The sequence below is a fragment of the Cavia porcellus genome, unplaced genomic scaffold, assembly GCF_034190915.1.
Source record: "Cavia porcellus strain 051 isolate PalLab524CR breed Dunkin Hartley unplaced genomic scaffold, mCavPor4.1 scaffold_13, whole genome shotgun sequence".
Classification (NCBI taxonomy): Eukaryota; Metazoa; Chordata; class Mammalia; order Rodentia; family Caviidae; genus Cavia; species Cavia porcellus.
The window spans coordinates 25,572,964-25,588,944 of NW_026947496.1; positions in this window are offsets into that span (position 1 = coordinate 25,572,964).

A 15,981-nucleotide genomic window follows, 5' to 3' on the forward strand; every position below is an offset into this window, starting at 1 on the left:
CCCAGGTATCATCTTGTACAACCTCTCCTCCTTATCTACTGCTGTCTACAGCTCAAGGTTTGTTTTCTGTTCTCTCTCCTCCATAAAATCACCCTGATTAATATTCAGTTACTCAATTCTTTCCCCTTCCTCTCTTCATCTTGGTCTTTCTCACTTGTCTCCTTCTTCCCATCAAACAGCAAGCATGCTCAAGTTTGATATTCACTCCATCTGTGAATAATAAGTAAAAATCTGTTACTTTAGATTTGTTCCTCAAACAAGCACCCTGCCTGCTAGTTTCTTGAATGTGTGTCTCCATAGGTTCTTTCTTGTCTCCCATTGCATCCCAGCAGTCTGGCTTTGGGACTGGCAAATCTGTAAATCAGTGAACACCAACCTCTTCATCATACTGGGTATTACTGCCTCTTTCTTACATCTGGAAAGTAACTGTTTGCTTGAATCCATGATATCATTCCCTCGTGACTTTCCTTCCAACTCTAGTACTTAGTATCTTGGCTAAGTTGTCCTTCTTTGTTAACCCTTTAGTGACAGTATCTGTCAGAGGTTCACCTTTAGTTTCCTTCTTTATTTGGTGCAGAGCCTTCTTAAAAGGTGGCTTCCAAGATGAACTGGAAATGCCTTCATATAATGTACCACAAAAACGGTGTAGCTGTGAGTATGCACATTTTTTCTGAGCAAATGGTCTGTAGCCTTTATGTGACTTTCAAATCATGCCAAAGACTACAACCTGATTGAAACTTCCTCCTCAATTCTATGTTGTATTCTTGCTCAGGTCAACACATTATGCCTGACTCAAGTTCTTGGAGGAGCTGCCTGGATCATTTCCTTTTGTAACCAGATATATACCAAATTCTTTCAAAATGATTCTCAGGCTAGTTGGCCTATCACAATCTTATTTTAGATTCTCTGTCTCTATTTCTTGTCACCCTAAGTCCAACCTGCATAATATATCCAGGAATACCTTTGGATATAAATAGGAGCTTAAAACTCATTCATATCACTCTCCTACTTAATTTATTTCACTGCATTCCTTCTCTTCTCCCAATAAAGTTAAATCCTAAGTGAGAAACCACTTGGTTTAAGAAAACCTTCAATAGGATTCCTCATATATCATTCTCCCTTGATTTATAAACCCTGTGGACACTTTGTAGTCTATAGTTGTATGACGTTGCTATTTTTTCTCCCTGAAACAAGCCCTCTCTCTTACACACAGGTGGCTCTTAAACCTCTTCCAATACTCAGTTTACCTGCTTTGCTCTCTATGAAGTCTTCCCTAGCTAGTTTCTGCTTGCAGTCCCCACCTGTTGTTGTCTTAAAGGCCACTCTGCATCCTAGCTTGGTTCTCCTGCCCATCAGGGTGAGAAATCATGAAGTCAGATGAGGTTTTCTTATCAGAACATCCTTCCTCAAAGCTCAGTGCTTCAGGAACTGCTTATCGGGGATATGTTGTCCCAGCTTCAACTGGACTTTGTCATCGCAAATGAACAAATCAGCCTTTTTAGACTTGCTTTTTGAGTGAGGCTCCCAGTGCTATGGTTAAAACCCCAAATTTCCTAGTATGGTACATCGGACACTAATACATATCCCATGTATTCTGCACTGTAATATATGCTACATGCTAGGTCAATACCTGGATCTATTTGAAGCAAGATAAGCAACATGAAGAGGCATATAATGTATTTTCTGTGGTATACTTTTTGAAAGAATGTAATCTCTGAGCGTGTTGGTGAAAGCCTCAAGATAGTTGATGTATGATTTCCTCTAAGTTTTCAGTGGTAATTTGGTTCTGTATTTTGAAACTTTCCAGCAACTTTGCATATTATGCAAGATGAGATCTCCATTCCCCTCTTCCTTGATTCTTTTTCTCCTTGCCTGTAGCTAAGACAATATCAGACCATAACAATTGATATCTCTGGGCCTTAAATTTCATAGTGCCAAATTTTAATAAAAGCGATGGATCATTCTCACTCAGAAAGCTTGTTAGATATGTTAGGTAATTTATTAACAAAACCTGTCCTAAGGAAATATATATTTTTTTCTCATCACTATCTTACTAACATTTTTTGCTAATGAGAAAACTGGGTCACAGAGAAGTTAAATTACTTTCCACAGGGTTTTGTCAGAGACCCATAAGTGTGATATCATTAAAAGTTACAGCAAATTTTTTCTAGAGAAAAGAACTTTAATAATGCATATCACTACTGGAACCTTAAATCAACCAGGTAAGTAGTTCTCTTTAGCTTCACTATATAGACATTAATCCAGGACAAAGGGTATCTTGTCACCTTCCTATATTTTCAGACAATGTCATCAATGTTTCCATTTGCTCATTACTTTTAATGTAAAGAGAGATGAGGTGATGCTTATCCAGATTTCTATGAAAATTTTTGAAAAGTAACCAAATTTATCTATGAGTTAGACTAGAAAGAGTGAGTTTTCTAATACCTACATTTTTATTTCTGAATGTTCTAAAACTACTTCTTGGACTGTGTTATGTAAATTAATTGAGTTTTAGACATTCTGGATTATATTGTTATTGTTTTTGTTTTTGTTATTGTTTTTGTATTGTTATTGTTTTTTTGAAATACTGAAGTTTATTTCTCTTTTTAAATACCTTAATATTTGGATTTGAATAGAGAATTTAAATCTAAGTCACTCTTTTACCTGGAACATTTTCTTAAACCTCCCTTCATCCTGCGAAGAATCCTGGCGCAAAACATGCAAATCACAGTTGTGCTATTGTCACTGGTCACCACCAGTTTGCCATATGAATTGCTTTACTCTCTGAGACTGTTTTGACTTACCTTACATGGGGCTGCTCCATGTGTATTTTCTTTGATAAAAGTCTGCTTTTCTAAATGCTATGAGGCTAGAAAGATGGACTCTTCTTTTTCTTTGAGGGAATTTTGAAAGTTTGAATCATGATTTCCTGGAATACGTGAGATGTGAAGATATCTCAAGTCTATGAAACGCTTGCACCATTGAGCTCATTCAGCGTCTTGTGCGGTAATTGAAAATGTGTTTTATGATCATTAATCTTTTAACTGTAAGGACTGATTGGCACATTTAAGAGGCTATAGGATATGAACTCATGGACTAACTTCTTTTAACATTGCTTCACTATAAGCCAGGTGTATCAAGGCCCCTTTGCTACTTAAAAATTAAGCCTGTCCTCTCAATTCAAATGACTGTTCTGTTCCACTCTGATTCTTGACTATGGCGTTTGGTATGCTTGTATTTCTTCTCACAGCTCTCCAAAATTTTTTTACTATCTCTCTTCTCTTTTACTGTCTTGCTTCTTTATGATGCTTTCACAGACAGGATACAGAGGGCCATTTGATGCTAGTTTGTTCCATTATAGAATGACAATCTAAGCAGACTGAGGCCTGTTGCTTTCAGCATTCTTTGCAAGAGTATTTTCTTTTGAGTCTCATTCGTATAAATCAGTCAAAGTGTCCTAACACCTGGTCCCATGGTAATTATTTGAAGACATTTAAACAACGTTATTAGTCTGTAGACACAATGACAATGTACATCATGATAATTTGAATATAAGGTGGCCTATTAAGAGTTAAGCTGAATTAATCTCCACAAAATGAGTACGATTTTTTTTTATTAGCACCAGTTAACCAAAATTTTTCTATAAATATCTGACTCAAGAGATTACAAAGCCCCAAGATGCTAATCAAGGTGGTGTCTTGGAAAAATCTGAGCAGCAGGACTGGAAAGTAGTTATAATTTGCTAATCAGAAACATAATCAGTGTTTTAGCTTCTGTTTTAGAAAAGACTGCATAAATATAACCAGGATAGTGACTAAGAAAGTATAGAAAGGAAAATCCCAAATACAAATGTTGTTGATACTTATGTAGTAATAGTCTGGTAGCACAGAGGTCTTAAGTAAAAGAATCGAACATTACCATCAAAACTGCTCGTAGATGGAGCACGTATTGTATGCTATATATGCACTAAAAACTTGTACTATTCTCAAAAACTTTGCCCTTTAGTGGTACCGTTGCATTTTGAAGTATCTACATATTACAGACCAGGGAAATCAAGTCAATAAACTGTTTATTAACCAAGCAGTTCAGCTGTAGAGATGGGTTTTTAACTTTAAATTCTAGGGTTTTAAGAACCTCTGTCTCACAAATGGTTTGGTTTCACTCCTGTAACAAGGCTGTTTCTCAGGTAAGAGACTTATTAAGATCTTCTGAGCACCCACATATGTAATTAAGATAACCAAATTATAGAAGATCTCTTCATCTCACAAAGTCCTTCCTGCCACTCTGAAAACAATCCTTAGCCCCACTAGAAGACATTGGTTGGTCTTTCATTTCTATATAAGTTTTCATGTAAGGCTTACCAGCTTGTAGTGGCACCTTGTCTGGGGTTAAAATAAGCATTGATGAGCTGGAGAAGAACATCTGGTTGAACTGAAAGTTGGACATCTTATTAAAAATTAATAGATTGACATTCTCATTAGAATGTGGCTTTTCCTTGGCAGATTTGATTGGCATGCTAAGTACAGGTGTCAGTCAGCTTGAAAATGCTCTTTAAGGGGGCTGGGGATTTAGCTCAGCGGCATAAGTGCCTGCTTGCAACAGGCAGTCGCGAGTTCGATTCCTGGTACTAATAAAAAAGAAAAAGACAAAAAAAAAAAATGCTCTTTATAAGGGCTGGGGATTTAGCTCAGTGGCATGGGTGCCTGCCTTGCAAGCGCATGGTAATGAGTTTGATCCCTGGTACTGATAAGAAAAAAAGCTCTTTATGTAAATAAAAATGTCATTAGCATGCTGCCGTATTTGCGGGAGTGACTCACATGAATCTGGGTATAAAGTATGACTATTGAACTTCAGTGCCTTCCTAGAGTATGATTCAAATTCATATTGATAAAAATAGTATGACTAAAGCAAAAGCACTTCAAAGAAAATAACCAAATTCACATTGAGTACTGTTGTATATCTCAGTGTTTTGAACACAGTTTGTTCAGCCAGCGTGCATGTATTAAGCATATTTACCAGACTAGAAAGTGGATGGAGAGGTGAGATTTTGGGCAGAATTTAGAATATTCTCAGCTTTGAAAACAACAAGTGCTCAGCATCTGGAAGAGAAGGAATATGGCAAATGGACTTAGAAAGCGTGAGCACCCAAAGATAAAGGAAGCCATGCCAAGAGTGGTATGAGATCACCCTAGAAAAGGGGGCACTGAGTCTGCTGGTAGTTTCTATGGCATGCACTATGACGAACACCATTTCGCTTCTGGCTTTCTGTGATACACATGAAGATCTTTGCTTTTCTAGCCATCTCATTATGATTAGAGAAGAACCTTCTACTACAGGTGTACAATTTTCTCTCATGTGTTCTCAACTACCTCTCAAAGGATCCTTTTCATTGAGTTTTAAACTTCCTTAGGAGACCAGAATGTTGAATGGAAAGTGAATAGTAAAGGCCCAGCTTAATTTTCAGTTTGGAGTGAAGAATCTATTGACAGTTGTATTAGAAGCCATTTGTATTTCAGTCTTGGGAGAAAATCTTTTCACATTTTGCCAGTGTCCTGAGACTTTGCGTGAGATTGCTAGTGAGGACAGTGGACTATTTAATGTGAAGGAGGAAATTTCAAGACAGCCCAGCATTCAGGCTGTAGCTTGAGTACTTCTGGCTGCTTTCAGGCAGATTTATAATGAAGATCAGAGGCAAATGACAGATTACAAAAAAAAAATAAGAAAAAACTTAAATTTTAGCCCCTGGGAAGCACATGTAAATTTGTGGCCAAATGAGGTGTGGTTACTGAAGAAACTAATGCAGTTGAAAAGAAAGCAAGTCCTTTGCACAAGGACAAATGAAAGATGCCCTGAAAGCATCTCGGGAATCAGCAAGACCCCAACCATGGCAGGATCAAGGATACAAGAGTATAAATCTTTCATTGTTTCCACTGATAGCAGGGTCAACATTGTGCACAGATGTAAGAGTTGTTGTGTCAGGGAGGATGGCTTGCTTTCTTGTTTATTTATTTTGCAGTACTGGGAATTGAACCCAGAGCCATCAGACTGGACTGCATTCTCAGCCTTTTATTTTTTATTTTGAGATGGGCTCTCACTAAGCCTCCAACTTGCTCATCCTGGGCTCATACTTGTGATTCTTCTTCTTCATGCTGCCAATGCTGGGATTGCAGGTGTGCACATCACATCTGGAAAACAAGCTCATCTTATTAAAAGGCTAACCTGCTCTTCCCCTTGTTCATATCTTTCTATGGCTTCCTATTCCTCTCAAATAATAGTTTAAATTCTTTTTGTGTTCTACCAGCCCTGACATCTGATCACTCCACTGCTCATCTTGCATCCCACTTCCTGTTGCTTTCTTCTCTTTAGCTATGTCTGTCCACTCTCAACTGCTTACACATATTTTCCTCTCTACTACCACTTATACACACAGCTCACCATGCAGAAAAGCTCTGCCTGCCTCCCGCTGTCCTCTCTACAGGTGCACTCTTATGCTTCCCTTAGATCTGAGTTCAGACCTCACTTATTAAGAGCCTTCCCTATTCTCCTAGTCTACTGCAGATAACTAACTACAGATAATGAATAAAACAATAAAATGTATTCTTCAGAATATGACCATCAATTTTCAGTTAGAGTTTACAAGTCTGCTATCATACTCAGAGATTTTTCTAGAAGCACTCCCAGGGTTCAGAAAAGCTTCTATACTCATGGTTACACCTTATTCCCATGAAGGGATACAGACTCTAGACAGGAAAAAGAAAACATGAGCAGGTTGGGTTTGGGGAACCAAGCATAGGCTTCTAGCTATCCTCTCCAGTGGCGATGCTGGGACAGTACACAGTCTTCTCATCCAATGAAGGTAACTCATCTGTTTCAAGTGCAAGGTGGTGCTGGAGGCCAGGCAGGTTAAGATGGAGCATCTCAGCTCCTCAGTCTCTGGTTGCCTAGGGATGAGACTGGTCCAGCATGGCCCAAAGCCTGAGGTGTGGAAACAGTCTTCACCATAAATTACATTATTGGTGTGACCACTCTGAAGAAATGCAAGGCCTCAGGCATAAAAGGACACTTTAATGCTGGCCCAGAGCTCAGAAGTCATCTTGGAGGATCCAGGCCAAGACCAACCCTGCACCTTTGGAGTGTGCAAGGCTTGGGTAGCCAAGGCTTGCTGCATATCCCTTGGCTGCACATGTTTCAGCAGTGCCATTGACTTGATGAATGTCTGTTTTTCCCGCAGATGACATGAGAACAGGGCTTGCAACTGTTTCTTCTCAGCATGATATTCTTAACCCTTCGCATGGTTGCTGACAGATAGGAGGTTCTCTGTATTTGTTGAATGAATGAATAAAGGAATAATGTCTATTTTCCATTGTCATTATTTCTCTTCATAATATATTATATTCTGTGTCCTTTTGCCCATTCCAGTTTCTTTCATGCATTTTTCTTAATTATAAATCTCTATTTGTGGGCAAAATATCTACATGAATTATTTGGAACTCATTGGAATTATTTGTAACTAATTCCTGAAATTGTTTTGTACTACTGAATATCATGTGGTAAGTACCTAAAATATTGCATTACATGCCACTAACTCTCAAATTACATTCTTTTTTAACTTCAAGTATTACACTATCCCAATTTAAATGCTTTTTAAAATGGCAAATATTTTCACAATTATATTTGAAATACATGTACCAATATATCAAATTTTGTGATTCCTATTTTGTATTATCAAAAAGTTACTTGTTAAAGAGTAAGCTTCTATAAGAATTTCAATAAGCAAATAATGCTTAACTTTGAAGCACACACACACACATATATATATATATATATATATATATATATATATATATATATCTCACATTATCCTGGATATGTTAGAAATAGAGGAAGAGAAAGAAAGTTTTGTGAATTAAGGGTCTAGATGTCCAGGTATCCTCCTGGAGATCCTCAGCTTCTTCCCCTTTCAGGCCCATTTGATACAAGGTACTTTCTGTACCCATAGACATTCTGCTTGACCAGGAATTGAAAAGGTGTCTGCCATGATTTTGAATACATCTCCAATAACAATGACTTTGTGGTCATGTTAAATTACAGATTCAAAGGGCTGGGGATTTAGCTCAGTGGCATAAGTGCCTGCCTTGCAAGCAGGCAGTCGTGAGTTCTATCCCTGGTACCAATAAAAAAAAAAAAAATTACAGACTCAAAGTAAAATAAATATGTATGAGTCCGTACTGTTATAAGTAAATGGAGAGAAAAGTCAATTTTCCTGTGAAGACTTCCAAATAATTCATGTAGATATATTGCCCACAAATAGGTGGAACATAAATCTTTACCCTTTCAGTGTGGATTTTTGACTTCTTTTATAAGATTGGAGGATGAGGGCCAGGGAAGTAGCTCTGAGGTACAGCGCCCACCTGATAAATGTGAGGTCCTGAGTTCGATCACTGATACCAAGAAAGAAAAAAGATTGGAGGATAAGAAGAGGAGTGACAGGTGGGGCCACCTGACATGATGGCATGTGACAAATACTACCCCAGCCAGATGGTCAAGGTTCACATTAGCAGTGTAAGGTTTGTAGATGATAGGTTTCTTTAATATGGGTGGTTTCTTAGTTACTCTCTCATTGCTGGTACAAAATACCTAACACAAACAAGTTAAAATAAGAAAGGTTTGAGTTAGCTCACAATATGTAAAGGTTTTAGTCCTTAGTAAGCTGACTGTAAAGAATCAGGGTAGCACAGAAGAAGCCGTCCACGGCAGAGCAGACAGGAGGAAGAGAAACGGCCAGCAGCAAGCCTCCCTTTCCCTTTTGTTCCATTTTTGCTACACATTCATTGGTTGGTACGACCTATATCCAAGATGAGCTTTCCCATTAATCACACACAGAACTATGCTAAACCAATCAGTGAAGTAATTTATTACACACTCTTAATCCATATTCACAAACCCTAGATCCAACCACCTCCCAAAGCTTTATCTATGAGTACATGAAGTTTTGGAAAACATCTTGATACAAACTGTAACATGGGGTGAGAATTACCAGTATAATTGTCCTTAAGACTTATGATTCCAGCCCCTAGTCAAACCCTAAGAAAAGTTTCAGACAAACTTAAATTGTAGGACTTTGTGTAAGACAGTAGTACCTTCCACGCTATCAAAATCATAACCAAACAATATCTGAGAAACTCTGACTCATTAGTCTAATTTGATGGCCTAGGTGGGATCCTAGGGCAGAAACAATAGACATTGGGTTGGTTAAATAAAGGGGGGGGGAGGATAAGGTGGTTTGAATAAAAAAGTTAATTTTAGATAATATGGTGTGAAATATTCATTAATTGAGAGAAGTAATAGAAACTAGAGACTCTGACCCAGTGATGTAGTTCTTTTAGAGATGAGTGTCCAAACTAGAACCTAAAACTCACTTATTTACCCAAAATGCCTACAATTAAACTTGAATACTGACATTTTAATTTAGAAAAAACAGCTCATACATTAATATCTTTTGTCCTAAGAGAAAAAATAACCCACGTGCCATAGGTTTGCCAGCTCTGCTCTCCACCATCTTTGCAGTTTTTCTGGATATCAGATAATGTTCTAAATTATAAATATATTCCAGGTTTTATGGTATGATAAAGCTGCATTTTCATCTTAAAGCTATTTGAAGTTTACTTGTTAGTATTATTTGTGTTTGATTAAATATTACAAGTTGATTGGAGTAACTCAAGTTTTTAATACAACTGTCACAAAGTTGATTTTTCTACTACGGATACAGAATAACACTATCATTTAATTTTTTGCTAAAAAATCTATTGTCTCGGATTGTGACTTGCTTAGAATTCTTTATAGTCAGAAGCTATGAGTCACAGAGTATATCCAATTTCAAACTAACAGTAAAAAGTCATTAACTAAATAAACTGACATAAAAAAACAATGTTTTGTGAGCAAGAGTCCAGACTGTGTGTCTGTAAGATAGACTTTACATTCTTAGTTTGATTAATCTTTATTTTTCTAAGGATGTAATTCTTTTCTGTAATCATCATTCTGTTTTCCCTGATGGACTATCAAGTATTGGCTGCTTTAAGGTCTCTGTGAATTGAGTTATTCTCAATAATTCTCTGTATTATGAAGGCATTATTTGAGTGGCTGTCTACTGTCATCTGGTTATTTGGACCTTTACATAAAACAGGTGGTTTTTCCAGCCCATTGACTTTTTTTATTATTATCCAGCTGGTCACCTACAATCCATCTTAGATGTGGCTCTGTCCAAAGGTTTGCCCATATTTCTTTGGCCTGCCATTTACATCCTGGTCTTTCCACCAAAATGTTTCAAATTCTGATATTATCAAGGCCCTTGCTACAGGAGGATGTGCTTCTTTATACTCTGCTTAATTCCCAAAAGGCTTTGCAGCCCACTATGTTTATTTATTTGGCACTGTGAGATGAGCCTGGCAACTCTGGCCCTGCCGAATCAGAGGAAGCAGTTTCTTGCTGTGGGCCCAGGGATAATGGACATAACCAGAGAGAAGCAGCCTTGGGTCTGTGACCCTGTATTCCCAGTGCTGCTCTGTGGTGTCATTTCTAATGACCCAGATGCCTGGAGTGTGACCTTGTTTGTCTGCTCAGACCCCTATCTTCATCTAGATGATGCTGTGAGCTTGACCTGTTGGACTATGACTGGAATCCCAAAAGCACAAGCTTTACAGTCAAATGGAGCGTGGTACACATCTTGCCTCCTATCTTGGTTACTTTGTTCTCATTGCTGAGACAAAATATCTGGTGCCCAGAATTAAAGAAGGGAGAGTTTATTTAGCTCACACTTTGTGGAGGTTTCAGTCCATAATCAGCTAGCTCCAAGGCTCAGTGGCAAAGCACAGGGTCAACACTTTAAGGAGGCAGAAGACAGCAAAAGAGGGGAGAGCAAGCCTCTTTTCTTCCCTTAATTGTAAGCAGGCTACCACCCCCAGGGAGGGTATAGCATTCACACCATCTCAATGCCCTTTTCTGGCACAGGATGAGGATGTTTAGAAAGTGATGATCTTGGCCTCCTGCTGAGTCACTTTAAACTCAAATTGATACTATGTATTAACCATTAAATCTCATTCAGTTGCTAGCTTTTTTAAAAAAAATCTCTACGAGTCTCAATTTCCACATCTATAAAGTGAGAAAAATAATAGCATGCTTGCGGAGTAGTAACAAAAGTTAGATAAAAATATCTCAGCTCCTTTTGAAAGCCTGCATCTGTGTCATCGTGAACACTCACTCCCTGATCATTCTTGCAGTGGTCCCTATGACCAGCCCTCGGCCCCTGCTGGCTCTGCTGTGGTGGCCATCACAGCTCAGCCCTACTTGTCCATTTCCACACTGGCTGGTTTTTCTAGTCACTGTCTCAGTGAGTGAGCAGACTTGACAACTTCTGTGCCCTGTTTTAATTTTCTTTGAAATAATAAAGGATGTTCTTTGAGTGGTTCTCATTACTGCAAGTAAGCATGTCTTTAGAAAGGTGATGTTTTCTTCCCTCAACTTTGTAGCTTTTTATTTCTACAATAATCTGAAGCACCCTGGGAAAGATCCAAGAGATAGATTTGCCTTTGGTCTGCATTGCCGTGTTAGGGTCAGGTGGGAGAAGAAAAAGAGAAGGAAGATAAACAAAGCACAGGAAGGGATTCAAGAGTAAGGACTCCACACCTGGCTCCCAGCTGCTGGCTTGGAGGTCTTAGTCAATTGAGCTAACTTCTCTGTTGCTATAGTTTCCCCTTCTGCAAAATGGGAATGAAAATAGTGCTTAGTGAAATAAGTGCAGAGCGCTCAGTGCACTTCCTTATATGTAATAATTAAGCACCCAATATCATCAGAATTATTCCTTCCATACCATTTGCTGCAACAGATAATGTATTTTCTGATGATAAGAGTATGTCTTATTACAACCTCAGAAAACTAAGAGTAACAAAATCATTGAAGTGTCTTTAGTGTATTTATACAGATAAATGTTTTTCCTTTCACTGTCGTCACACTAGAAGTCCTACAATTTTGTTGATGTATAAGCATATATAAAACTTTTTTTAGAGTCTACAAATGTATCTTTTATGTATCTTGAGTAATAACAATTTTGTCCTTTGAAATAATCTTGATAGCCCAAGTATTTATAAAATTTCACGTATGCATAAGTATGTATTTTTGTAACATCTCAAGGCATATGTACACAAAGTATATGTTCTTCTACACAGCAGACATCTGCAAGTGAATAGGTGTATTTTGGAGGGGAAGTGTTCCAAACCGGTGCTTACTGTTTGCTGAATTATTTTCATGAAGAAAAAGTTGATTATTGAGACATAAGTCACTGAAAAATCACCCTGAATCTGTGTCATATTTTGGAAATTTTTCTTAACAGCCTAATTAGTTCTTCGATCATGTGAGATGAGTTCTACATCAGCCATGCATTGAGGCACAGGGAAGAACAGCAAAGGATTTCCCTTGTTTTTGTGTTGCTGGCACTCTCTTCTTGATTTCCATGGCTTTGCAACCCTGTAAATATCATGACCCGATAACACTGACCGTAGGCCCCTGCAGAAAAAGCTACGGAATGCAGAGAGTCGTGATGCCCTAGATGCTCAGCCTAAGAGAGAGGCTTGGATATCTGCTTGTGTCTTCTGCTACTTAGGAAAACTTTACTACATTAGCAGCCGGTGATATTTCTGTATGTCTGTGGCATCTAGAGCAAGGCTGTTTTAATTATTTTAAAATTTCCTCTAAAAGTCTGCTCTGTACTTCAATGGAGAGAGATCATTTGTGCTAATTGCTTTTTAAAATCTCTATTACGCTGGTGTCAAAAAGCAGTTGTTGACAACTTTGTTCGTATCAAATACCATTAAACACTTCTGTAACAGTCTGCTACTTAATTTGCTAGGTATGTTTTACAACTAGCAAAAAATATCAGTTTCTGTGCATCTGACAGCCTATGCCTGGACCACACAGGTAGCGTTTCATAATGGCTTCTTGTTCACACTCTCTGGAGTGCTGTGTGGCCATTGTACTCAAAGGGAGGGATCTGTATGAGATGCCTTTGCTTGGCCTCCAGATATAGGCTTGAGACTAAGACATTGTTATTACAGAGGGTACTCTGCAATAAGGCTTCTAAAAATGAGAGAAACTGGGGTAAAATATGAGCTTGGGATCTTCAGGAACATAAGCAGCTTGCGCAGGGCTGTGGTGTGGCTATTTTGTGTCCCCTACAGATTCTTGTGCTGAAAGCTTGGTCTTCAGTGATGATGTTGACAGGTGGGAACCATTAGGTGGTTGAGCCTCATACAAGATGATTAGGCCATTGAGGTCCACTCTTGGAAGGAGTGAGCTCCCATTAGAGTGGACTGTTCCAGAGTGAGGCCACTTTACAAATATGATCCCTCCTACGAATGTCTGCCTTCTTCTGCTTCTGTACCATGTTGTGATACAGTCAATGCTCCTTCACTAGATGCTGGCACCATGGTGTTGGGACCTTCCACTCACCAGAATTGTGAGCCAAATTCATCTATTTTATAAATACTTGGCCTCAGATATTTTTGTTGTAGCAACAGAAAACTCAGAAATATAGATAGTTTATAAGATATGGTCCAAAAATATGGTGAATATTTAAAAAAATCTGTATTACACTAAGAGACAGATTTCTGTTAATCCTCTTCCAAATATACTCTCTTGCTTCAAACACACTTACTGGTCCTTCCACTTTCTGAAGCAGTTGTGGAAGTCTTCTTAGGTGAATGCTTTGGGTTGTGCTGTTTGTGACTGCACCAATATCCTGAATTGATACAAAATATGTATGAAAATTTATGTCAAATAAAGACATTACAGTATATTCACATGCATTTTTTTCCACCTGATGTATAATCTTGTGACTTCTGGCTCTTCCCCAAAGTCAAAATGACTATGAAATGTAAATGTTTTTTATCTGTTGAGAGCAATTAGACAACCAGGACAAAGCAATTAAAAAACATACAGGGAAGGACATTCAGAATGGCTTTAGAAAGTGGCCAGAATAGTGGGACATGTGTATTTGAAGTGAGGGGGAGTATTTCATGTATGGAGGAGAATCAATGGCAGGGTGTCTTTTATTGTAATATATTTTTAAAAATTTAAACATTTACCATGTTTGATCATAGCTCATATATACTGAGAGAAGATGGCCTTACAAAGCCGCAAAATTATACCTCATTCCTAACACATAAAGACAGGGTGCTGAAACCTGGACCTCCAGAGGTACCTCGCTTTCCACAGAGTGTACCAAGGTGGTGCCAGCACAGTGCAGGGATGTGCAGAGAGAAAGCCTGGCCAGAACTGGGCCCAGATTTTGAGAACACGAAACCCACCTTTCCAACTTTTATTTTTAGCTCTTTTGATCCAAGAAAAATTGCATAGTCTAATAATATGCTTAGTGAAAAGATCAACTATTATACTGTCAGGTTAATGTTGGGAAGGTTGGATGTGTCTCACAATCTCACCGCACTGAGCATTTTGCTCGGATGGGCGACATTCCGATAAGCTGGAGCTCTGTGTTGTGACCATCCCCTGCCATACCCTCCCTTGCAGCCTGGGATGTGAACAGTATTCCCATTGTGAGAGCTGCTGATGGATGTCAGGCACTGCTGTTGTCATGGCTGTAGCTAAAAATGTGAAAGAAACTAGATCTTTTCAACCTAAAGGTTCTCTCTGTATAGTTAATTAAAGACATTTTAAGAAGACATTTGAATTATAGGAAAGTGATGATATCATATAATGACATTTATTCCTTACCAAACGGAGCTCAGTAATTGGTTCACCTATTCAAAGCTGTTATTTTATCAGAGAGTAAAGACTCCAGAAGCTCTCTTCAGACTTACCTAATTTATTTAATTGGCACATTAAAAAAAAAAAACACAACCGTGGACATATGAACTTTTTGATTTGTGAATGTACCATTGGCTTCCTTAGTTTGAGACCCAACTTTATGTAAAGCTTTCCTAATTTCCGTGAAAGTCTATAAGAAAGTTTAGCCAAAGGCTAACAGTAATTCTGTTGTGTGAAAGTAGACTTTTAAAATTCAATGGAAATTTTACAGGAGAAAACTGTTAGGGTCCAGCGGGGTTCTGGGTGCATCTTGTTGGAGTTCTCACTTTGCAGCTGAGGAAACTATGACTTCTTCTCTGGTATTACTTCTACCAGGTCAGGGCATTTTATGTAACCAGGGTCATTTTTTCCTAGACAGTGCTATTACAATATGGGACAAGCAGAAAGTGCAGTCTGTGCTTTTTGAGAACTCTGGCCGTCATGGTGATCAGAACTTCCGATAGAGATGTGTGCATTTACAAAAGCATTCGTGTTTCTTTTTAAGCGTATTTTACTAATTCTTTCATTTTTATACATTTTTATTATCAATCTAATCATGTATGGTTAGCTGACAGAAAACGAGTAAAATCAGTGCACAAACGTCTTGTCTGAAAATTCAAGCAGTGTGATTAAGGCAGAAGATGTACAAACTATAGCCAGTGGGACCCAGCGAGACTCAGCTACAGGATGTGTCCCTTAACGAGGCTGAGATGGGTCAGGCGACACTCACTTACGGGCTACTAGAATGAAGGAATGGTGGGTTCAGTTTCCTGCATGTGGACATACCAGAGGATTTTATTTCTATTTTGTGCAGTCAGTCACCTATAGGCCAGCAATAACTGGACTGGATTCCTCAAGTGAGAAATGGAGATGAGTTGACATGGAGGCCTATGGCAATGCCTACAAACACTGCAGGTATTTCTTTAGAGAAGGGAAATCTGATTGGGCAACAGGATTAGATATCCTCTAATATCTGAGACATTATGAGGTGGACAGTGCACTAGACTTTAGCCGCAAACTCTTAAGTAGGGAGCCGGTAAACGAGGTATAGGGAGGCTTCTTCTACCATGAAATTTGGTGTTTTTGCCCTGGACTTTTAAAATACTTATGCCACTGAGTTCAGAAGAT